This window comes from Anomalospiza imberbis, chromosome 13 (genome assembly GCF_031753505.1).
Source record: "Anomalospiza imberbis isolate Cuckoo-Finch-1a 21T00152 chromosome 13, ASM3175350v1, whole genome shotgun sequence".
In the NCBI taxonomy this organism is placed as follows: domain Eukaryota; kingdom Metazoa; phylum Chordata; class Aves; order Passeriformes; family Viduidae; genus Anomalospiza; species Anomalospiza imberbis.
Genome location: NC_089693.1, coordinates 4,414,720 through 4,439,857, shown reverse-complemented (window position 1 = coordinate 4,439,857; position 25,138 = coordinate 4,414,720). Strand labels below are relative to the sequence as shown.

Below are 25,138 nucleotides of genomic sequence, written 5' to 3'. Positions count from 1 at the left end.
AGGAGGTAGGAATTCTCCTGATGGGTTATTTGACACAGTTTTTTAAAACCTTGATACCTGTAATGCTGTAATGTGGCTCATTTAAAGTTCAGCTTGTAGAACTCACTAATATGTGTTTTCATTAATGTAGAAAAAAATATCTAATAAAATGATTGCTGTTCAGGTAAAAAAAAAAAAAGAAAAGAAAAAAGAAAATAAAAGAAAAGAAGAAAAATCCAGCTTAATCACATTATACTAAGTAAACCTTTAAGAATAATAGCATATATATCCACATACAAAATGCTTAAAAATGTATCCTCTGTGTCTCATCAAGTTAATCACTCAATTAACATTTTCTATTTCATTCACTTCTGAAGTAGCATCTTGTAGCTCTCCCAGAGAACACCGGTAACACCAGGTAAAGTGTTCCCCAGTCAGAACAGATATTTGAGTTTGACAAAAATATAACTGAGATAATTGTATTGAGGGAGAATGATGAAATGTGACAAGCAACAGAAAGAGCTCATGGAATTTTCCTCAGAAGAGTTGTCAGGGCACAATTCAAGCCCAATTGATCAAGGATGGCTTTAGAAAAATGAAATTAATTCTACCATCATAAGAGAAGCAGATTAAATGAAAGGACAGAAGCTCAGCTACTTGGTGATTTAGTCTTGCAAGTTCTCCTGGAGGCAAAAGTGGCATTTCCAGGCAAAAGTACACCTTTTGCCATTTGAAGATAAGTGCATAGTATCAGGATCCATAATCTGGGTGTAAGGAAATGCTATGGAGAACTGTAGGTGATCCCCAGTTTCAGTGTTGTCGCCCTGATTTCTTAGGATTTTCTAAAGCCTTCTGAGTTTACATTCTTGCAGAAAACTTTCTCACACAACTTTCTGTAAACAACCTATTGTTTTGTTGTCTTTCATAGAGGTGGAGAAATTTGATGTACTGTTAGTTTGTCCAGTGTCGTTGGAGAGGTGGCACGTTCACCCTCCAATCCACTGGCACCTTTTGAGAACTATAAATGATTGGAGTCAGAGGAAATAAATTAGTCTCTTCATTGTGACCAAAGCTGTGGTGCGTCGTTTTTCCTTGTGTCCTCTGGTGACACAGTGTTGCATTTTTTTGGTTGAGTTTGGGACTAAACTTTCACTGTGAAGTGTGCCATAAGTAAATGTGATTGTTGGGAAAGCAGGAAAATCTGAAATTAAAGATGCAAAAGTGGTGAGTGGCTGACAAAAGATGACCACAGGGACACGTATTTTTGGAGGAGCACAGCGGGCTCTGTGTCTGATCACAGAAGGAATGCCTTTGGAAGATCCTTTATTATAATCCAAAGAAATTTCTCCACCACATGCATTACACGTGACATTTAAAATGAAGGCCCAAGTCATGTACAGAAAGTTCCTTGTTCATAAGTACCAGGTGGTTTTGAGTCTAAATTTAATGAGAGTGAAGAGCAAAATACCCTGAAAGGGAGCAGATGAAGCACTCACGCAGCTTTTCTGACAGTGACAAACTATCCAAGCTCTGCACTTTTTGCTTTATGATGCTTCTGTCACCTCCTCAATGAAAATGCCATCTTATTATGTACAGTGGGTGTACATTATTCTATATATATTCTAAATCATTTGACTATTTTGGCTCTCCATTAATGGCAAATTACAGTAAAACTCTAAAGGAAATGTCTGTGATGACTCTGTGAACACTGAAAGAATTAATTATGATTGATTTTGTTAATTAAGTTCAGTGGCTAATGTCTTTACAGTAATGGGATGCTTAAAAGACAGAGTCAGTGTTAAGTGTTGTACCTATAGCTGAGTTGAAGAGGTTCATTGCAGGGTGGATATTCATCTCCATGGACAGGACAGGCTGTCAGGGAGTCACTTCTTTACTGTAGGCTCATGAGCTTTAAATGAAATTTGTGGTAAATAATTATCATGCAAAACCCTCCTTGTTTATGTGGCGCCGAATAGATTACATTAAAATTATGCTTCTGCCAGTTCTGTTTTATCCTGGGTCTAAGGGCTTGGGAATGATTCTGGTCTAGGTTTGCTTTCACTCATGTCCAGTTGTGTTCAATCACCTGCCTAGAGACTCAGTCTTTCCCATTCAAAACTGGTTTCCTAGAATTTGCTTTCATTAAATATTTATTAGTGAATCCTTGTGGAAGGTGTCTTTGCCCTCTGGCAATTGCCTTCACTCCTTATTCCCTGTATTGTTCCTGGGTCCCCCTGTTGAATTTAGAAGAATGAAAAAGAGACTAAATCCACTCTGTGAACACATTTTGTATGTATGTATATATGCACATATATGCACTCCTGTGGAGTTAGAAGCAGCAGAAGGGAAGATTTGTAATTGATCCATATTCTGCTTCCAAAATGCAAACCCCCCAGTTTGGCATTGACAGGATCATGCAGCTGGGTGGCAAAAGCTGACTTTGTCCTAGTGACAAACGTACTTCAGATAAAAAGCCTCAACACAGATCCTTCTGAGGCATTGTGTGTTATCTCAAACGGGCACCATAATGCCCAGTGTAGATTTGGCCTTGAAAATTATTTCTGTAGCTGGGTATATGTTGCTTTAAAAGAAAGCTGCCACTTTTTTATCCCTGTACCCTTGCAGAAGCTTGCCAAAAAAGGTTTCCCTCTTTTTCCTGCAGAATTATTTGTTTTTCCTGACACAAAGGAGAGTGCTTTGTCATTGTTTTCTGTATAACATTGATGGATTTCATGTTGAATGGGTATTGGGTTTTAGTTAAACATGACAGGGGAAGAGATTTATAGGCAGCGGCCGCAGAGGTTGTTTGAAAGGCCCAATAATGCTTCAGTGCACAGATGTGTTTTCAGTGTTCTCTGATGGTAAAGAACCAACCGGCTCATATACACTCCACCCTCATTACGGAGCAATCCTTGAAAAGCCGAGTGTTAACAACTATATAGGTTTCTTTCTTTGGAGTTTCAAAGTAAACAGGATTCAAGGAGCGGCCTTATGTCAGGAATGCTGTACTAATGAGGACAAATTATATTCTAATCAGGTTTCTCCATTATTAATTCCCTGTTATTCTGCTCTCTTTTTTCCTCCTCTCCTCCTCTTTGTGTCCAATTTAAAGTTGCAGAAGAAACATGGGGTGGAGTGTTTTTCTTCTGCTGCTTGTTATTCATATTAAGTAGTCTATTCTGCCTTTGGTGTGATGGTGGGTGTTAAGAATTTAAATCCCCCCTAATGCATTGATAGGATAATATGAACCACCACCCAGAAAAAAAATCCTATATGGATCTCAGCAGCTAAGGGGTACTGGTGTGGTGTGTTATTTCTACACACTAAACATAACTCATTCTAGTTTACTGTGGCCCTAGATAATTTTAAGGATTTTCTTAGAGACAATTTCACATTTTGCTTCTGTGGGGAAATTTAAAAAAGCGAGTAGAAATACATAATGCATTATTCTTTCTTCATTCTTCTCTAACATTTACATACATTCTTAAAGAAAATCCTACAACAAAATTAAAGTACTATTAAAATGTAAGTATGAATAAATAAATCTTATTTGCATGCTTTGCATCTTGCTTATTTTACCTGTGTCCCTTGGCTTAGCTCCTGTGTATTAAATACTCCATCAGGAAGCACATGCCAGCCTGGCTTTCACGGAGGGCAGGCAGTGAACCATGTGAAGCACCAGCTCACAGAGTGTGTGCTCTCTGTGAACAGTCATAATGCATTTGGGCCTGGATTCTGAAACTCCTGCAGTTTCCACCACAGTCATGTTGTCATGATTTTTACCTTACAATCTCAAGCAGCTTTGAAACACTCAGGGAATCTTCAGCATTTTCCCAGGAGCTGGAGAGCTGCAGGTGGCACAGGAACATCTTAGTGGAAGGAAGTACCTGGGTCACAAAGTCCAGTCCTGTCACTGCAGGTTACCTCACCATAGAATTCCTTTAATGGAATGATTAAGCTCCATCTTAAAAGTCACCTGCTACATTTAGCACTGCTTAGATTGTTTGAAACTTCCTCCTCATTCCTCAGTAGGTATGTTGCCTACCAACACCTTTTTTTCTTATCCTGGCACTGTCCACGGTTTTTTATTTGTTATTTGTCTGCTCCAGTCTCACTTTGTGCTCATCCTCCAGCCATCATCTCCCTCACTCTGCAAGGCTCAATTGACCAAGCCTGCTCAGTCATCTCTTGAAAGATGGGCTCATTTCTTCCCATCAGTAGATCATTCTTTCCAATTCGAAATGCTCTTTCTTGGACATCAGCGTTCAAATGTCTGCAACATAAGCTGGGAAAGGACTCGGAAGGAACTGGTGTCATGGAATTGGCACATCCTCACCTTCACTAGAGAAATCTAACCTGCTGAATAGAAAATAATTCCTTTGCAGCTGGATATATTATGTTGATGATTCCCAGCAAGAACACTGACTTCTTTTCCCTTACTCATTCCCAGCTCCTGAGAATGAATTTCCAACAGATATTCTTGTTAGTTCCCACAGCCTTGCAATTAGAATTTTTAAATTATAATTTTAATTTTAATTTTCCTCCCTGAGGTCCTCAAATATTAGGAGGATCCTCCACTGTCTTGAGGCTAAGGCATTCATCTCTTGAAGAACACACCCCAAAAGTCTCCCAAACTTGTCCCAAGACTCAAGGAGCTCGCTGTATGGTGTTGCTTGTACCTCTCTCTTCTTCCAGAAGTAGAACTTAATTGCCCCTTGGGCAAGCTCACCTGGACTGAAAGCAAGCAGTAAAGAAAACTCTCACAGTAATTGAAGACTCATAATGCATTTGGGTCTAAATTTTGGAATAAGATGGTTAGAGCTGAATGCTGTATTTGTGTGTACATTAAAAACAACCACAATTGCTCATACAAATAATTGGGTACATCAGTTTACCTTCAATCTGTAGATGCAATTCCAGAAGTACAATTGTCATCAAGATAATTCTTTCACATCTTCTGTCATAAACCCAATTATAAAATACTTCTGGGATAAACTGATGTCCTACTGTCCTTGACATCTCTGTCCTGAGCCTTTGAGATATTTGCATATTCTATAACACAGAATGACCCTTCTGGAGTTTGGTTTATTCTTACAAATAGTATTTAATAGTTTCTAATGTCAGAAGTAATTTCCTTCAGTCTTCTCTTGTGCTTGGGTTTAGGGCATCTTGAAAAGAGAAAAGATGCTGAAAACTTAATGCAAGGGCCCTCAACTTCCTGAAGAAGGTCCCTCATGCAAGACAAATAGAAGTGACAGTCAACATGGTCACTGCAGGATGGGGGCCTGGTTTTGAGATAGAAATACCCTGAACTGTCTGCCTTTAGTTCTTAGATCTCTCTCCTGAATCTATGGTCTTCATGGTTATAAATATTTAAGTTTTTATATTCCTATTAATGTTTTATAGTATTATTTATTAAATACTAGAGTTTAGAGCAATTTGTCATCTGAATAAAAAGAGTGCTTTTCATTTAAAGTCCAGCTTGTGCTGCAAAGTATCAATGTAATACAATGTGTTCAAGATGGTTTTTTAATGCTTTTTTCCCCCCTCAAATTGGATGCTGGCTTTCAATTTGAATATTGAGATACCTGAACTGAATTATTTATCAACTTTAATTGGATTTGCAGACAAGTCATTTTTGCACATCTTTTCTAGGAAAAAATAGAATTCTTTCTGGAAACTTTTAAAAAGCATCAGATTGAGGACATAAAGTTAATTAACTTCACATTTCCTGTCAAATTAATTCCTCTTCTCTCTTCTCTCTTCTCTCTTCTCTCTTCTCTCTTCTCTCTTCTCTCTTCTCTCTCTTCTCTCTCTCTTCTTTTTCTTCTCTTCTCTATTGTAGCTTACTGATTGTAAGCTAAAAGAAGTTACAGAACACATCCACTATCTGAAGTTAGGGAGTTTTTAATAGTGATTATTAATTATTTGTATTTCTACATCACTTAAATTCTTCAGCTGAGGGATGAGTCTTGTTGTGTTTAGCACAGCATGAACACAGAATGAAAATCCATTTCTTAATGAGAAGGCCTATTTTGGCCACAACAGAGCATCAAGCCTGAATCATGCTAGTCACTCTAAATTATATCTGTGTGATTTTTATGAACATATTTTCCATATTTTCTCACTCTTCCAGTAAGCTCTGCTGGAAAAGTTGGAAAAAACCCACCACTGAATGGGATCTGTGGTGTGACACCACAGAAGCTACTGGGAAATTTGAGGGTTTTGTCTTTGCCGATAGGGTGTCCTTCATTGCTGGTAATGTGAGGATTGAGTCTTAAATGTTACTTTGAGGCATGGGAGATTCACAGTAATTTCCAAATATAGTCCACACAATTTGTGATTTAAAAAAAAAAGTGTTAATATGTTAATCAAAAAGAACATAAATTGTATGCAGTTACTCATAACTTTATACAATGATTACATGTAACTACACTGTTATTGCAGTCTCAAAATTACAGTATAATTATATTTAGTTAATTCCAAAAGCAATTGCTGCGTGGCCAGAATTCATTTATATAAACCTAGACTAAGCACTGAATTGACTAGGAAAGTGAGGTAAATCTAATTGAGATAGATTGAGCAAACCTAATCAGCAGGGATATTTAATGGCAAAGAGAACAAAGAATTAAATAAAGCAATGCAAAGGCTATTCAGAAGAGGGGATATATGAGATAATAGGCCTCTCCATCTCTGATGTCATGTCTGATTCAGTGAGTCATTCCCTTGTATTTTGTTAGTTGGCTGCCAGTTTGCATTATGTGTATATATATATATATATGTATTTATATTTGGAGGACATGTTTTTGGCTTATTTTTATCCAGGATTTTATCCTGGTGTAGCACATCCCACTTCCAAATGCTGGTGCTTTGCAAAAATCAGGAGGATGATTAAAAACATCTTTGCTGTCCCACCTCATTTATCATTAACTCTTAATGGTTCTGTGATTCTGATGAGCCAGAACTCAAATTCCAGTTGCCTAAGAAAGGGGAACTTGTAGAGGTGCTATGGGTAGTCAAGACTGAATGGGGCTGGAAAATGCAATGTGGAATCTATGGCAATTACACACTCCTCTCATATGAAGAGGAGTCAAATGAGAAGGCCAGATGTGAAACACAGAGTATCTTCAAATATCATTAGGTGGCTGTAGTTGGAATATGAATCAAACCAGAGGTTGTGATACCCTGAGAGCTGAAAAGGAGACCCAAGACCATTTCTGTGTTTCCCACTCCAAGTGCAATCTCCAAGGAACTGCTGGGCAGCCGGAGGGCTGTATTTAGATGGATGTTATTGTATCAGCTGATAATTTCCAGTTTGCAGAACACAGGCCAGTTCTGACCTCAGCCCTTGATTGCATCCTTTGATTGCCTCCCTTGAACCAGCTACAGAGAAGATGGGAGGCACAGAGCAGCTTTCCATCAAAGAGACTCTGTAGCAGGATATTGAAAGGATATTAAGATGGTTTTAATGTAGGGGAGGATTTGAAGTAAATAACATATAATGATTTTTTTAAAAGAAGGAAATCTGAAAAATCATCTTGTAGGTTCCTGTAGGTTACTTTCACTCTTAAAAGCTGTAAGTTCATATTGATCTCCCTGTTAGCACACACACGAGGTTTATTGCCTTACAATTCTTTTTGCTTGTGTTTTTGGTTTGGTGTGGGGTTTTTTTTTTGTGTGTGTGTGGTTTTTTTTTTTTTTTTTTTTGTTTTGGGTTTTTTTTTTTTGGGTTGATCTGTCATTTACTCCTGTAAAACATCTAATTTAATATTTTGGTGCTTGGATTTCAGTTACCTATATGAGCACTGGTTCATGTTTCCAAAACTTTAAAACAAAACTTTCTTGTTTTATATAGCAGTATTTTGCAACTGATGAACTCAAACGCCTTATTTTAAAAAGAATAAAATTATGTTGTTAAACTGTGCTAAAACAGGAGGAGAGAATATGCATGGAGGAATTTTCATCAACAGATGCGCTTTTGAGAGGCAGAGGCAGAAAGAAATGGAAATCCTATTTTTGATGGCAGAAGCAGCAGTACTGAAGTGATGAATCTAAGAAACAAGAGGCAGATGGGTTATGTGCATATCCTGGAAATTTGACCTCCTCTGGATCTATAGAGAGAGCAGTGACAGCTTAAAAAGTTGTATTGATGTCTGGGGGATTATTTTTTCTATATGAACACTGATCAATGAATCCACATGTTACAGTTCAAAGGGTTGCTTTTTCAGTAAAACAAGAACCCAAATATTGTGTCCATGGTAAAGTATTCACAGAGATACACAGCAAAATAATCTTTAACCTTAGAGAAATTCTTGGTGGAAGATAGAGCAGGGCTTCCTCTGGGGATTCAGGTTTTGTCTAAAGTACTCATACCATTTTGGCTGCTCATGTTTAAAAATTTGTTTGAACTTTCTTACGATTTCCTTTTATGGTATTTGTTTTAACTGAGCAAGAAAGGGTGGTACTACCACACACCTTTGTGTTGGAATTAACTTCTTAGGGGGTCATAATCCAGAGTTTACTAGAGCTACTTCAACACATTTGTTGACTTCATGTACCCACCTATACTCTACTCACTGGAGTTTGAGAAGGAGCTGAAAACAAAGGCTTTAGGGGCTTTGCATACACGTCATGCATTTCTCAAGTGTGGCAACATGAATTCAAACAAGGTGCTTGAAAAACCCATCCAAGTGGTATGTTCTGTTGTATCAATGCTTTTAATATCCAGATCGTTGACCTCATACATTTATGGTGTATGTGGTCAAACAGTAGGGCAGAGAGCTGATTGGAATGACTAATAATTCCAGAGGAGTCATTACAACATAATGGTGTCAACATGTACTGCTAGGAGACTCTTAATGCTTGGAACATCAATTTACACTCCATGTAACCATTGCATGTCAACACTGACCACAAACCTTGTGCGATGCTCAGGCCTGCCACCAAAAGACACAAGGTTGTGATAGTTTCCAAGTTATTATCCTAATGTTTTGGCATTCCCTGGCTGATATTAAATCCCATTTAGACAGGGAGAAACGGTAACAGCACATGCACAGTTAGCTGAGAACTTGAGTGTGAAACTCAGCAGCGCTGATAAGCATTTGCACAAGTCACACACTGAACTGGAATAATTTGTGCAAGCAGTAGTTCAATCCAAAAGAAACTGGGTTAGATAATAGCTGGAAATACCAAATGTTGTGCTGTGCTACCAACCCCCTCAGTACATTATGAATTTTTACAGTATCAGTGCATCTGTACACAGATGGCACAGAGAATTATGTCAGATCTGACACCACACAGGTCGAGAACGCCTAAATGACATTTTAAAAGGTCCCCAAAACTCCCGTTTGTCATCCATGTGAGAAACAAAAGACCTTTAAATCCTGTCCCAGCCCTACTGGTGGGCTCTGGGCACATGCAGTGGTAAATGCTGGAATGCAGATTTATGGCCTCAGTGTGAGGTGCTCCCCCAGAGCTGGAGTCAGCCCCCCAACAGCTGTGCAAAGCCACAGAGTTGGGGGAACAAAGATGCACAGGTGCAGGTCTGGCTCTCAGGACTGCCCTGCTGAAGCCCCAAACACCCACAGCTACTGCTGCTTTGAAGTAATTTTGGGGTGCTCAGCACAGATATAAATCAGGCACTTGTGCTTATTTTCTATGACTTTCTCTCATGGTACCACTGGGGTAAACCTGAAGTAATTCCAGCAGGTTCGGTGTAGTTGCTTTAGATTTATACCCACATAAACAGGAGCCCCATTTGTCCATTGTTTCTAAAATATGAGGTTTCTCTTTCATATCAAACTTCAGCGACTTATTTTATATTCCCTTACATCACACTTTATCACAGATAATCCAGGGATATTGTTTCTCTGAGTAACAAAATTGTTCTTTAGTGCATGACCAGAGTATGGGATATTGTGTCTTTTAGACATCACGTATAGACAAGAAGATATAAATGAGAGTTAATAGCCATCAAATGTGTCTATTTCCTTTTCCTATAAATTAGAGCATGCTTTCCTACTGAATTTTGCAAGAAGGAAAACAGACTCCCTCCTGCTGATGCAGGGAAGCAATGCTAAATCTCCCTAAAGATTCACTCTGGCTTCTTACAGCTGTATGTTAGTACCTTTTTATATGCAATTTTACTTCATTTAGTCTTTAAGGTTGTGCCTGAGGTTAGTTTAAAAGGTTAGTTAAATGTTAATGGATGTTAATGCTGCAATTAAATTGTTAAATCAATTGAAAACTGTGGCTCCATCTCTATCTGTGTTAGTGCCGGCCTGAGTTGCATTGGCGTATAAATTAAAAGCTGTAAATCTAGTGAAGTCTAATTAGAGACCAAATTTCTCATTTATCTTATTTTCACAGGACTGTAAGCACTGATAGATAATCAACGAAGGGCTAAAACTTTTTAACATTAAAAAACTATTTTATCTATTTCAGGACTCAGGTGACTGATTATAATTCAGATCCAATTACTGTAAAAGGTCATATGTGAAATGAAGTTCTTACAGACACTACAAGTTTTATTTTACAAGTTTGCATACACTGCTGCACCATCTACATCCCAAAAAGCAAAAGTAAATACACTGTATGAGATTATATAAAAAGGCTCTTCAATTAGCCTCCCTCATGTAATCCTTTGAAGTTTGTGATTTTAGTACATGAGCACATCCAGGCTTCAATCCTACAGCACATCTTTAAGCTTGCCAGCTTATACATGTGCATGAGAATCCTGTTGGTTCTTGCCTTCTGTAAATAAAAGTAATTAGCAAGATGCTTAAATACATTTGCCATAGATACAGAGACACAAATTCTTGAATTTGTGAGAATGATTATTTCCATTGTTACGTTTAAATTAGCTGCTGGCAACCTGCCATTTAGGGAAAAGAAAGAAAAAAAAGCCCAGGCTATTTTATCTAGCAAGGTCTTGACGAAAAGGAAATGCTGATCTTAATCCAACTTGCAGTGCCCCAGTTTTGAGGGTGTTTTCATGCATTAAAAACACATGGTACTTAATGTTAGTTCCTCAGAAGTTAAAAGTGAAATTTAATCATGCTGCTTCTGTTGGCTTATTTTTCCAACACTCCCTGTGATTCTCCAAAGTGTAGATCTTAAAGCTGCAAAAAGGCCAACAACAGATTGCAGCATGAGCATAGGGAGCAGCATCAAGACTCATTAGTTTACAAATAAACCACGAGACAAATGTTTAAAATGTTTGTAGGTTCCAAATCACAGTTCTAAAATTGCATCCTTTTGGTCATGTAGGAGTGTTAGAAATGTTACAGTTTTGCATGTTAATTTCTCTTTTAGTGACTGTTCATGGAGCACTTGGGGAAACAAGTTTTGCTTTGGGAAATAAAAAAAAAAAAAAAATGCTCTGTCCTAACCAATTAAGACTTCACAGAAAGAAGTCGTAGCTCAGATTCTGCTAGAAGGCCTTCTTGCAAGGAAGCATCAGCTTATGTCCTTTCTAGTGACTTCAGCCCAATTTCAACATTCATTAAAACACAAAATGAGATCAAATCTGAACATGAATTGCTGAATGACTTGAATGTTCTGAGCTTTTTTTCTCTCCTAATTTTGTCACAAATTCAGATTTCCTAAAAAACATCTTGATCACAGATTCTGAAGGAGAAAAATACTGTGGTGTAGCATGTCCCCTACAGCAAATAAAAGGATAGTCTGGTTTTATTCTGAAAGGTGCACAAATTTCCTGACAACATTTTCTTTCACATTTGCATCATTTTCAGTATTCGCAGATGTCATTTACCAAATTACACCCCCCAAAAATGTTCTAAATGAATAATGAACAGTCAGATATCTACAGGAGTAGGAAGACCTGTTGTGTACTGTTGTGTTAAATAGTGTTCTTCCAATTATTTTGGTTAATCTTTACAATACTTATCTTTTTTTGTATCATAGGTGTTGTATATCTTAATAAGATAGGAATAGGACCATTGCTAACAGGGGTCATAAATCACTTCTGCTAAAAGTATTCTGCCTAAAATTGTAACTTTCTTTCCTTTCACTTCCTTGGTAAGAAAAGACAGCAAAGAATGATAATTCTTTATACTAAGTGCTCAGAGTAGTAAACAGTTGCCTTATAGCAAGACATGGTATCATAAAATAGGATATAAAATAATAATAGTTAATCATTAAATAGCATGTTTCATCCATAGAAAATGGAGCTCTTAGCAAAGATGACTAAATAGCCCTATCCATTTCCTTAAAACATCTCCTCCTTTAATAGAGATCTGATAAATAGAAGCCAACTTTATCTCACCTTGAAAATAATAGTCTACGTACATCAAACTTTACTACTTTCTGAAAATCAGTTTTGACAAAAAAACTGCTTGATTTGGACAGACATTTGAGAGAAAGTCAAAGTCCTTTCTGTGAAGGAAGGATCAACATAGACACAACCAAATTCATTGTTGAGTCAGTGACTGAACTCGTGAAAGAGAAGCTGAAGTTAACACAAGAATTGGAGAGATCCAAGTATTTCCAATTCGATCTGTGGCCTGTTGAATTCACAGGGAATACTCTCTTGTAAGGTCTTGTAGGCTGGGTGGTTTCTTTGCAGGCTTCAATTGTGGATAAAATGCTGGTTTTGGGAATGGGTTTCTGAAGTGAGGCATGGAAGGAAGAGATACTTCTTTGGGAAGCTGATTGAGAGGTCATGGGCTGATGTCAATCACAGCATTTGTCTTTTGAGGTGATCATGAAGTTGAGAATGTAGGATGAATTCCAGTTACACATTTGCCCTACCGGCTTCTGCTGTGCTTGTGTGATGGTAGATTTTCAATCTCATGAAAACTCAACTCTGGTGTGCATTTCTAAAGAACCTGAATGTTCTCCACAGATAAAAGAACATGTTCTTTTTCCATTGTTCTTGCCTTGTTGAGTTTATTGCTGTTTTTGCTTGTTTTCTGGGGAGCACAGGAGTTCCCATCTTGTTTCTTGTGTCTTTGCTATGCCCTGCCATTTCTGGACATAACAAAAGCATTCCAGCATCATACTGTGGACCCAGTGGAAGGGCAAGATTCGGAGCATTTGCAGAAAGGATCCTCCATGTTCATTATTTCAAACTTTAGTTTTCTAATTCTGTTCTGTTCAAGTACTAAGATTTCTCCAGGAAACCTTTCCTTTCTCTTTGTTAGCATTCAGCTTTCACATAAATTTTGGTCAATGCCTAAGGAGGTGCCTTGATTTTGTGATTGGGTCAGTTTTGTGATTGGTCTGTCAGTTTTCATGGCTATACTACATATTTCATGACAATGTGGGGGACAGGCGTTAGATGCCTGTATGACTGACATGGTTTTATCAATTTAAAAACTGTGGCTGAGTCGGTCTGAGTGAGCTCCTGCTGCTTCTCTTGGGTACTGCAGTGTTGGTTCAGGGAACGGGATGAGTGAAAATTTCTCCCAAGTAAAGGAGTAAATAACTTTCTGCTGGACTCCATCCTTAAGACAGTGCAAAACCAGCCATCACTGTCTGTGCAGAGAAGGGGACTGATGGGGAGGCATCATTTCTTTTGGTAGAAGTTCACACTTAGGCTCATGCAGCAGTATCACAAACCTGTATCCCAAAGAGCAGCTTTTATATTTTGTTGTATTTTGTTGGGTGGGTGTGTGCTTACTGTTCCAAACAAAAAAATCCTGTGGCAATATCAAAGAGTTGTCTTTCAGACTGGGTTTTATCTGATAGTCCCCACCCTGCCTACTGCTAACTTCAGCAGGATTTCTGTAAATAGCTTGGTGCTATTTGCTTGGTGAGCAAAAGCAGCTCTAAATGTCTGGATTAGAGCACTTGTTAGAGAAAACATTTACAAGTCTAAGTTTGTTCCCCAATGGGTAATATACTGGGAGGCAGATAAAATCATAATGCAGCTTTTCATGACTGGCAGTGTCTGGTAACACAGCAATGAATGTGTAGATAAAAGAGGCACCAGAATAGTAGGGACACTGCAGATCAGCACTGAGGTACATTGATAGAATTACTCCTGCAAAGGGAACCTCTGCCTGCAGATATCTGACACTCATCAACATTGCCATTGTCTTGCTTTCCTGGGAATCAGATATTAATTTTACAAAGCCTAAATGCAAGCTAAAAACAAGAGAGATAAACACATTTTAAGCTGTTGCATTTAGCCTTGTAATGCTTGCAGCAGAGCTGGAACCTCTCCAGGTGGGTGACTTGCTTCAGCATCTACGTGAGGATGATGAGGGACAGAATATGTTAAACAGAAAACAAAAGTACAGGGAATGTTGCCCATCCATTAGGAGCTGTTAGTGGGATGGCTTCTGGGAGAGATTCCTGTCTGTGACTACCCAACCTCCAAACTGTGATGGTAAACAACACTGCCCAAGATCAAGGCAGGTGACATTTCCTGATTCTGGAGATATCAGCTCCCTGTGAAAGTCAGTTTTATTTAGGAAAGAGTGGGCCTCAGCAGCTCCCTGACACCGGAATACCTTTTTCTTTTTAATTTTTATAATTCTGGCCTTTTTCTGAGAGAGACATATTTGTAGCATGATGATGAGGAGTTCCCCATCCTTCCATCCCTCATTCCCCAGCACCGGGCAGGCAGGAGCCCTCCTCTCTGGCAGCAGGGACCAAGGTGGTTGTTTGCAAGAGCGACTCAACCATTTGTGCCATCGGGCTGCTCCCAAGCAAGCCAGGCTCCTGCAAGCCTTACCAGCTGTGACTAATAGTGAAGGGAAGGGGGGAAAAAAAGAGAGCTGCTTGGGCCTGCAGGTTTCAGACAGGCAGGCTCTGGGGGAAACAAGAGAAAGCCATTAACTAACCACAGTATTATCTTGATTCTCTCAGAGAAACGAGCTAGGGACAGCTAATGAACTAGCCTTAACGTTTCAAACTGAATGCACCTCTGGGAGCTCTGCTAGAACAAACAGTGTGACAGATCAATGCCTGATGCCTATATCAAGAGAAAAGGTTATTTGCCTCTCTGAGGAATTATAGGATTAGTATATCGCTGTGATACACTTTGTATCCTCTTCAAAATGTGGGTTCATATGCTGTGCTTATTTTCATTTTGTAAGTTGTAAACTCCATTAGTTTGAGCAATAAAAATGAAATCCATTCTTCTCTTCACCTCTCTTATTCCCAGGATCCTTTATGTCTGAGGGCCTACACATGCAGTGTTTCCTTGTAGTCTGCACTTTGCCCAAGGAGACACTCACCTTTAGCAAGTTTTTTTTTTTTTTTTTTTAAATCAGTTTAGAGCAGTGTCATTTGGTTGGGACCCCATGAAAATCTTGGTAGGAGACAGATTCTTAATAAAAGGCACTTTATCTGGGGAAAGTTTTGCTTACTTTCTTTTGCTGCCACTGGTGTTTCCTGTGTCCTTGCACACTTTCATGTGTCCAATCTTTAGCTGCCCACCTCCAAAATGGGACAGTAAACCTTGCTTGTTGTTACTTCTTGTCTGTCTTTGCTGTTTAGATTGAAAAGTCCTGCACAGGATGTTCTTCCTACTTGTGCTGTACGTGCCATGCTGGCCGTAGATCCCTGGGGGGAGTTTTTGATAATTTTGTTAATACAACAATAACCTCAAAGCATGACACATTTTGTACAAGAGATGAAAAGAAATGAAAGGGCAGATGGTGGGACCTGGAAGACCATATAAATTTCAGAAATAAAATCTTATAAATCTTAAGTTTACCAATAAAATTATTAGAATTGGTAGACTTTTGGGTCTAGGAAGAGGTGAGGCCAGGTTATTCTCCATCCTTGTGCCTTGTTCTTTGATACTTAGAGTGATATCAAGCCAAAGGGGTAAACAGTCCAAGACCACCTCGAAAGGAGGCAGAGTTATTTTTAACTGCTGTGTATGATTTCACTGTATCCTTTGATATTGTCATTTTTCTTTAAAGCCAAAGCCCTTGAAGACTATTTTGATCAATTACCTCATTCAGGAAGCTGCTGTACATATTTAACCATAGGTACAAGCTTTGGTCAAGCTATCAAAGTAATTTTCATTTTTACAAATTATTACTTTAATGGGAATTAGATGAGGAGTGAATTATTGTTTTGTAAAAAAAGTAAATCTCCAGGTGATTTGTCAAGAGATAATTGTCTGAGTATCAGCATTTAAGGAAGGCTGCATTTCCTTTTAGGAAGGAAACATGTTAAATGCTGAAATTAAGATAATATTGTAACAGAAAATGGATCAAAATTATCTTTATCTCCCCCAGTAGTACCTAGGAATTGAGTCAGAAAGTGATACAAATATCCCAACTTAATTGCTTCATATCAAATTCTGTTATCTGTATTCTGGTTCGGTAGCTCTTACTTCATCCCTATTTCTACTGATGTCAGTGGAATACACATGAAATAAAGAGTGATTCAGTGTGAGTAAAGCCAGCAGAATTTGGCCTTTTGAAGTTGGTGTGAGCTTTCCTATTGATGCCATTGGAGATGAGAAATTGTTCTTTGATCATCTTCTGAAAACCACAGTTGAGCTTTGTAGGTTTTATACCAAGCATAGCACACAATTGCTTGGTTCAGGACAGGTACTACTGAATTCTTCATTATTCTTCTAAATTTCTCCTGGATCTTCCATTCTGTCACAAACACCACTATTAATACGAATTTCGCAAGCTAATGTTTACTTTTAGAATTCATTTTCTGATGCAGACTTCTTACAATGAGTTGAAAAAATCATTAATACAAAAGTAGAAAAAATAAAATTACCAATTTCTAACAGGTCTTTATTTATGTATTTTAAGTCATGCTGATCCTTCTATAGCCATTATGAATTGGGGGGATGAAAATATTGTTAGGGATGTCACAAGGTCTGAATTTCTTCTACGTGTAAGAGGAGGAGGGTTGATTATTTCAGGGGATATAAAATACAGTATTTTGTTTTCAGTCTCTTTCTGTGTGCAGCCAGGCAAAGCTCTCATTCACAACTGAGCTGGGAATTGGCCTGGTCATAATGAAATGGGAAATCTTCTGGTCACTGAAATTCAAGCAGTGTGCATGTACAAAGAGGAAAAAGTCTAGATTGCTATAAAATGTTGATGTCCTGGAAAGGGGGATGGATGAAGTAATTCTTGTTTGTCAAAGTGTTTTGAAAGCCTTGTGAAGCACGAGCATTTTAGTGCAAGATGCTAACAGAGCTTATTTTGTTATTTACGTCAGAAGTGGTCTGAATCATGTGGATTTTACTGAAAAATCCCAAGGAAGCCATTAATGATTATGCTTCTCTTGTCTTTTTGACACAGTTTATAACCAGAAACAAATTTTTCAACAGTTCCCTTCTGCTTTTCACTGACAGATGGCCATGGCTTCTCCAGACTTGGGCTTCCCTGGCTGAAAATAGGATCAGGGCAAGGTTTGAAAGGAGAGGGATCAAAGATTTTGTTGCTTCCCTCAAGCTTTCCATATTAACTGAAGTAGAGGAAATTGAAATGTCTCATTTTTTCACTGTACACACACTGCCTTGTTAAAGATTTTCCTTTTTATTTTTTTTTCTCAAATTCCAAGTAGCGAGAAGTATTTCATAGCAAACTGTTTTGGGAGCAACACTGGGCTATTGTATCAGCCCAGCTCCTCCACTGTGGAATCACAGAATGGAATCATAGAAGCTTATGTTGGAAAATACCTCTAAGATCGTTGAGTCCAGCACTGCCACATTCACCCCAAGTGCCACAGGTACATGTTTGATGCCTTTGTGTTACCACGTTCTGCAGCTTTCTGGTGAAACACAAAGGAGCGTGTGAAATCTCCCTAACTCAGTGTTTTCCAACCAGACTCACTGACTAAAAATTTGGTCCAGATTTCTACTGAAGTTAAAACTGACTTAGGTGCTTACTTGGGCTCTTAGTTTCATTTTACTTCCTTATTTTTGAATTGTTCGATGGCCCTGCATACAGCCAAGAAGCTAATTTTTCAACACAAATGCCCATTCTCTCTTTCCAGATATGTTTGAATGTGTCTGCTAATGCAACTTTCAACAAATCTACAATCTTGCCAAGTAAAACTTTGTCGATTTATAAAATTAAAAAAACCCCCAATTTTCATTAACATTTGCCTTATACGAAACATATAAAACATCCATTTTAACATGCAGTGAAGATTTTGTAATGTTTCAGGGCATTAAAAGGTGTGTTTATACAATCTCTTCCTGTCTCTTGGACAAAGTCAGTTCAAAAGTCCTTGTTTATACATTTTTCAGTGGTCTCACCTTTCTTTGGTGTGGGTGACGCAACTGGGGAAAGGTTACCCAGTTACCATTTGCTGTATGGATGAACTTGTAGACGATGGCATATCAGGGAGCTTCTAAAGGAAATATTATATGGTCCATCAAGGCAATCTCAAATTTCCTGATTGCATATATTTAAATAGGATAAGCTCCAGTTACCTAAGCACTTGTTTTGGCTGTAATGGAAAATAGGAGACTAATGTGTGCCATAATGCCTATCTCACCCCAGCCCATCAAGGTATATGAAAATAAATCTAAATATCTGTTATTAGAAGAGTGGGAATAGTGGATGAAGAATTGAAACTATGTGGCTACAGACAAGAAAAAAAAAAAATTAACTGTGTCTGGTTTAAGATTATACCTGTCCATTGAATACATTCATCAGTGTCTGGTTTTGTATTTCTTCTTCCTCATGATACCCCAGATAAGAAGTGGTAACTAAGTCTTAATGGTTTTAAAACTTTCTGTCTGTAACCATAAAGTGACCATTTACAAATTGGAATGCATTGTTGAGTGGGGATCCAGTTCCTTTCTCTGCCAGACCTGACCATGCAGGTAGATCTCTGAGTTAAGAGAACAGCAGACTGTTGAAAAGGTAGATTTTTTTTGTGTGTGTGTGTGGTTTGTTCTTTTTTTTTTTTAGCAGTATGCACGTTAGGAGTTTTATCAGGAGACAGCTGCTTAGAACAGCTGTCTGCTTATGTGCCCATCTTAGGAGAGAATGATTAATGAATTCACTTGGGCAGCGAGAAACTCAGTTCACTGATCCATAGTTTCAGCACAGGTATTGATGTGAAACTAATGAGAAATTTGATGCTCAAATTTGAATGTTTATTCCAATTACCAAACAACAGATCTAAATTAAAAAATAGCTTGAAACCTTAACCTTTTATTAGTAACACTGAAAGCTGAACTGTGGCTTTGCATCCTGTGGTGCAATCTGAAGACTCAATGCACTACCACCTACATTGTTTTGGGGAGGGGAGGGAGAATGGCTCCTCCTGATTGACTCTGCTCCCACTACCTGGTAATTGGAATCTTTTTCCTTCCACTCCTCCCACTCCTGTTTAATGTGTACATTTTTCCTAGGAATTAAAACATGTGCTCAGAACTGAGCTGTAGGCATCCCCTACAGCTCTATTAAAATACTGCATTCAATAAGTTCTCTAACTATGGTTTTGATCTGATTGTAGTGTGGTACATGGGAGTTCCAGCTCTGACCTAAAATGCTTTCAGTCTCTGTAAGCAAAGGATACAGGGAAAAGGTAGATACAATCTTTAGTTCATTAGCAAGTTAAGTTATGGGGAAATTAATTGACTTGTTGAAGGTTATATACAAATTTTGTGGCAAAATTGGCAATTTACCATTAATTGCTGCTCTTTCAGTCCTGTGAAGAATTGCTGTTCCCCTTCCAAACTTTTAGTGTTTCTATCAGAAGGGACTAACAAGAACTCTTGAAAGTTAACAAGACACACTCAAGTTGTCCTGTCAGCTAAAACCTGGTGTTTTTGAGAAGGATAAATACTTCTAATTTTCATACAAATCAGTGGCAGTTTGCAACTCTCCATTTTGCACAATCAAATTATTTAAAAAAAAAAAGTTCAGAGGAGCAAAATTTAGCATTTTAATCCAGGAGTGTTTCATAAAAGTACTTGTGGCTGAGCAAGATTTTTATTTTGAAGAATTAATTAGCTGCACATTCAGGACTGAACTTGGATGATCTCAATACCCTTTGCTTTAGATGCCTGCTGTGCTGGCTTTTTCCTTTTCCATTAAGTTATTCTGAAATGTGATGGCAATTCAGTTTTAACAGAAATAATCCAAGGTGCTGACAATGTGCAGCAAACGTTGCTAAATTCTGCACAACTGGGCCATCAAATGTACATAAAGGAAATGGAAGATGTTACACCGACCACTGTTCAAGGAAATCTGTAGGCAATCCAGATACTTTTCTAGAACTTGGGTTCTCATGAGTTTGGTAGCAAAACAGTGCTGGGGCAGATGCTGCTTGAAACACATGATGGGCTCAGCCTGTAAATATCCAGGCAGTGTCACCTTCGTACACAGCTGCAGCCACCAAGGAATGGTGGCATCTGTGGCAGCTGTTGTTGTCCTCTCCTTATGCCCTCCCCAGGCATTCCCAAAGCTGCCCTGGCTCTGGGAGTCATGGCATGTGTCTTGTGGCACTTGGCCATATGAAAATTGCAACCTGTAGGTCAGGAAAATGATGCCTTATTGCAGATTTTAGGTCAAGCCACATGTGAAGATAAAGCAGTTGCTTGCAAAGCAAACACACAATAAAAGTTCCACTAGTTTTTGAGCTAACCATGTAGATTTGGCTGAAATTAAAATGAAAAGTGAATGTATAAGCATTATTTTTAGGTTTTTAGGACTATGAATGAGCCGTAACACTTTTCAGTTTCAGCCATCATGGAACAATATCCCAGGGGCTGGATTAATCTCCCTTTCCTACTAAATTTTAGGAAGACTTTTGTGCAGTTGCTAATGTTAGCAGCTTACCTTGTCAGTGGGCTAACTTTTGGTGATATACACTTATTTGGGATTGGGGTCAGTGAAAATCCTTGCTTCCTTAGGAAGCTGCTGGCCCTGGCAGTCACTGGTTGTAAACAATCCCGTGGAGGATCATGGACAGCAGACTTTGAGGGGTCCTGTGCTGTGACACACATGGTCACCAGGTCTGCCTTGCAAATGCATATTTGCAACCCAAAAAGAAATTTTCATGGGTTGCTCAAGTTGGTGAAGAAAGTTCAAGCATTTTTGTACATTTTTATTTAATGGATGTGGGTCTGGACCTACACTGACAGTATCCTGGCCCTGAATCTGCAGCTGTGTGTTCACAGGGTATAATTCTGTTCCTTTTCTCCCAAGATCCCCATTCATTTCATTGCACAATAGCCACTGGGAGGATTAGAGCACAATTTCCATCTTGTCCCATTAGTTATTTGTATTTCAACATCAGCTGGAGACCTTTGTCAAGAACTAGACCTTGTTGTACTTGGTGCTTTGTATATCCATAGCAGAAGGCATTTCTTTCCCTACAGATATTACAGTTTAGAAACCTTGAGGTTTAGAGAGATCTGCTCTATGACATCCATAGTGACAAATTTCATTATTGTTTTAAGTCTAGCTAATGCCTAGAAAAATGCTGCTGGATCAGTCAGAAAAAGAGCTTTAATTCCCCTGCTGGGTCTTTCCCTGTTGTGTCATTTATTTGTGAAAAGAAACTGCTTCAATTTTCTCTTCTTAAATTTTTTTTTATTATTTTCCTCTTTTGAAACTGAAGGTTTGGAGTTCTTGGAATTAAAAAAAAAAATTCTTTAAGCCTTTGAAAAGCAAAGAAAACTTTGAAAAGAAATGACCCAGTCCCCTCTCTGGTTCACACCTATCTGGTCAAAAGGGTTCAGCTCTCCGTGGAGGCTCCCAGACCTAACAGCAGTCATGCGGAACCTGTTTGCTGCCTTTCAGGCTCGGCACTTTCCAGGGTGCCCCATCTCAACACACCTGACATTTCTGGCCTGGCAGGCAAGAAGAATAAAACCTTTGGGGAGTACCTAAAATTAAATGACTCCTTTTGGTCAGATCAAGGTTGTTCACTTCAGTAACTCTGCTGCAACTCTGCCCTTCTCTCATTTAGTGGCCAGGGAAAAGCTTGTTCTCCCCCTTGCCTCTTTTTCCTTTAGGGGCTTTAAATACAGTCCTTGAATGCCAAGACTAGGAAAATGAGCTTCATTTTATGAAAAAATTAATAAGAAAATAATCAACCCCTTGTCAATGTTCTCTTCTTTTATAAAGCATTGTTTGTACATACATTCCTGTATAGATGGCAGAGAGAGTAGAGCATCCTCTTGATTTATGTAAAGCAGTCTCTTGATCTGCCACCTCTTTATGAAATAAATGAAATAAATTAAAGTCAGAAAGGTCTTCTGCTCTTTGTTCTGCAGCTTTCACAAACCCCTCAGAGTTTGATTTCATAGGGAAGCATGGGAGATGGCAGAATATGCTTCTCCCCATGAGTCTTCCACTTCAGTAGCACGTACATCTCCTAGGCTAGCACCTACCAGTTTATCAGCATGCTTTGGTCAAGGGCCTTTTCAAAATGGTTTCTTAACGGGAGGAAAGGCCCTGCTCTGCAGCTTTGGTGCTGTAGGTGTTCAAGTGTGAGCCTGACTGTCTGCAGCAGGGCTGAGAGCTGAAAACAAGGCACGTGCTGAAATAAGTTGTTCAGGTGGTTTGGGTGACAGGAAACACGTGATGTGTGAGTGGCTATGCTGACCACTTCTGTGCACTAGGGCACAGTTCTTTACCTGAGTGTTTTCCTCTGTCCATAGCCACCATCTCTGTTTTGTTCCTCTGCCACCTGGCTTCACTTTTCACCTTTTCTTCTCTCCCCCATCTCTTTTGATCAATTCCTCCTTTCTCTTTTTATCCTTTATGGATTCTCTAGAACAGAGCCCGTATTTACACATGAACTCAGTTTTTCAAGCCACGATTTTATTTTGTTTGTCCTTTTTTGGTTGTTTTGGTTTTGTTTATGAGGAGGAATTATCTTGCCCAAACTTAGTTTTAAGCATTTGGATAAAAATTAGGGTTAAATCAAAACTAACTGAAAAACAGAATGATAAACAAAATGAAAATACTTATCAATGTCTTTCTTTAGTTGGATTTTCTGCAGCTTCCTACATTGATGCTATTCAGTATTATAAGCCAGCAATGTGAACTCCTGTAAGGATCATGGCCCAAACTACACTTCTATTTCAAGCTAGGGTTTAAACTCTCTGATAGAAGGTCACTGGATGCGAGTTGCATTCTTGTATGAGGCAACATCACCTGGCTCTTCCTGAATTCAAAACCAGAGCAGAGTTGAGAACTTGCTACAAGTGAATCCCTCAGGATGCTGCAGGTGCCAGCCAGAGCTGCCTCTGCTGATGCCACTTTGTCCCTGCCAGGCTGCAGAGCACTGACTCTTGCTCTGAGAGTCCCAGCTGATTGCAACCCACGTTAACATTTTGGGAGATCAGTTTGCAGTTCTTGGTCTGAGAAGCTCTTGCTGTGCCCTGTTAACCCTTTAATAGTCTTTGGGTTGTGTTGTTTTCTGAGGTGAGTGACATCTCCGCTCCTGGAACAAGGGACTCAGTTGTTCTCACTGCATTCTGTCCCAGTATCCCAAAATATTTTACCAGGTACCAAGCTGGTGCTGCTCCCCAGATTTAAGAACTAAAGAAAGTGAGTGTTTCCTCCTTGGGGAAGGTCTGAAGAGCTGGTCCACCATTACCAAAGATGTGCCTGCTTGCCCTGATGATGCTTGACTGTCTTGTTCTTCAAGAGATGGATTTCTGACACCGTTCCCCTGTCTAGGTGAAGTTACGTTGATCGTCCCATCCCTACTTCTGCAGGATAAAAAAGGGGTGCCAGGACCTCTGCAGCTGTTATTGTTATTAACCCTTTAATTTAACAAACCATTTCCAGCTTACACATAGGCTAATAAATTGGACATGACAACAGTGTTGCTGTGCTTTACAGATATTTTCAGATTGGAAGAAATTGTGGGGTTTTTTTTAAGATGACAATTTTTTTGTTAAAACCCCCTCCCTCCCTGCCTTGATAAAGAAATAGTCAAAAAATAACAAAAGAAAAGGAAAATTTCTCGTTGCATACAAAGGAAGACAAAATGAAGCTAAGAGCAATTAGGCTAGACAGATGAATAAGCTGCCTAGTGAGGTAGCTGAGTCACCATCATTAGAGGTGTTCGAAAAACAGGCCAGATAAAATCCTTGAGGGGGTCAGAGTGTATGGGAAAATCCTGCTCGATAGAGGAGGCTGACCCGCCTGACCCAGGAGGTCTCCTGCTTCTTCTGCGTCGCTTTATTTAAAAACAGCGTTGAATTCAGAGAGTAACAGAGGAAAACAAAACCCAAACCAGGTGCCTGTGTCTGGTAAACAGTTTTCTTTTGTTCTCAGTGCTGAGTTGTGAAAAAAAAAAAAAAAAAAAAAAAAAGAAAAAGAGAAAAAGACGAACCCTAAAATAAAAAATGTATGTGTGCTCTTTGCAGAAGTGATGTGATAAAAGATCTATGTCTGCTTAGCAGAAAGATGGAGCTTCTTTCAGCAGACCTGACAGAGCATGGAGGGGAAATTCTTTCAGTGTGAAGAGCTGGGGAGCACAGGTGAGGTTATGCACCTGTGCAGCAGAGAGAGAAAACAAGCATTTGCTCTCCCAGGGGCCTTCTGGGAGCAGGCCTGTGCAGCCCACGGCAATCCTTTTGGAAATTCAGTGCCTTCACGATTTGTGAAAATTTGACCCAGTGACTGTGGTTCTCAGCTGTGCATGAAAACAGAGATGGAAGCCTGGGCTCCCGGGGGTGAGGTCCGGCATTCCACACTGGGAAATCCTGAGGCTTGTGTTGTTCCTCAGGTCAAGCTGATGATCAGCACTGGCCATGAAAAGAGTCAGGCTTAAGGCAATAAAAGTTCAAGTAATTCCCAGAAGCCTTCAGCACAAACACAAAAATGCCCCTTAAGTAAGAGCAAGCCAACAGCATCTCACAGAGGGTGGTTCAGCTCATCTTTGCTGATGGACTTCTCCAGGTGGGCCTGAGAGAGGACAGGAGTCAACTGCTGAGGACTCCATGGGACAGGTTTCTTTTTGCCCCAGCACTTAGGCTTTGTAACACAGCCTAGAGATGCCTTGAACCACCCATGGTGTCTGTAGCTTAACTGCCTAAAGTTTGTGGTCTCAGTTTGTCAGGGCTTAAAATCTCTTGCTTCTCTGCCTGCTGCTTTCTAGTGCCACTGAGGATTGATGCCACCAGAAAGGGGATGCAACTGCAGCTCAAGAGTTTGGAAATGCAGGTGCATGACAGCCTTTTTCTCCAGGTTGCAATTACTAACATGACTTTTACTTCTGT

The 25,138-nt window shown here is 39.2% G+C and overlaps 1 long non-coding RNA gene across 2 annotated transcripts; it reads right to left on the bottom strand.

Moving 5' to 3' along the window:
• Positions 1-7,693: 7,693 nt before the first annotated feature.
• LOC137481565 (uncharacterized) lies at positions 7,694-8,768 on the bottom strand. Of its 2 annotated transcripts, none has more exons than XR_011003545.1 (2): positions 8,542-8,768; positions 7,694-8,030 (listed from the first exon to the last, which is right to left on the bottom strand). It is a non-coding gene; the product is annotated as an uncharacterized lncRNA (long non-coding RNA). The 2 variants fall into 2 exon arrangements; XR_011003544.1 differs by lacking the exon at positions 7,694-8,030 and adding an exon at positions 8,258-8,423.
• Between the last annotated feature and the right edge of the window lie 16,370 nt (positions 8,769-25,138).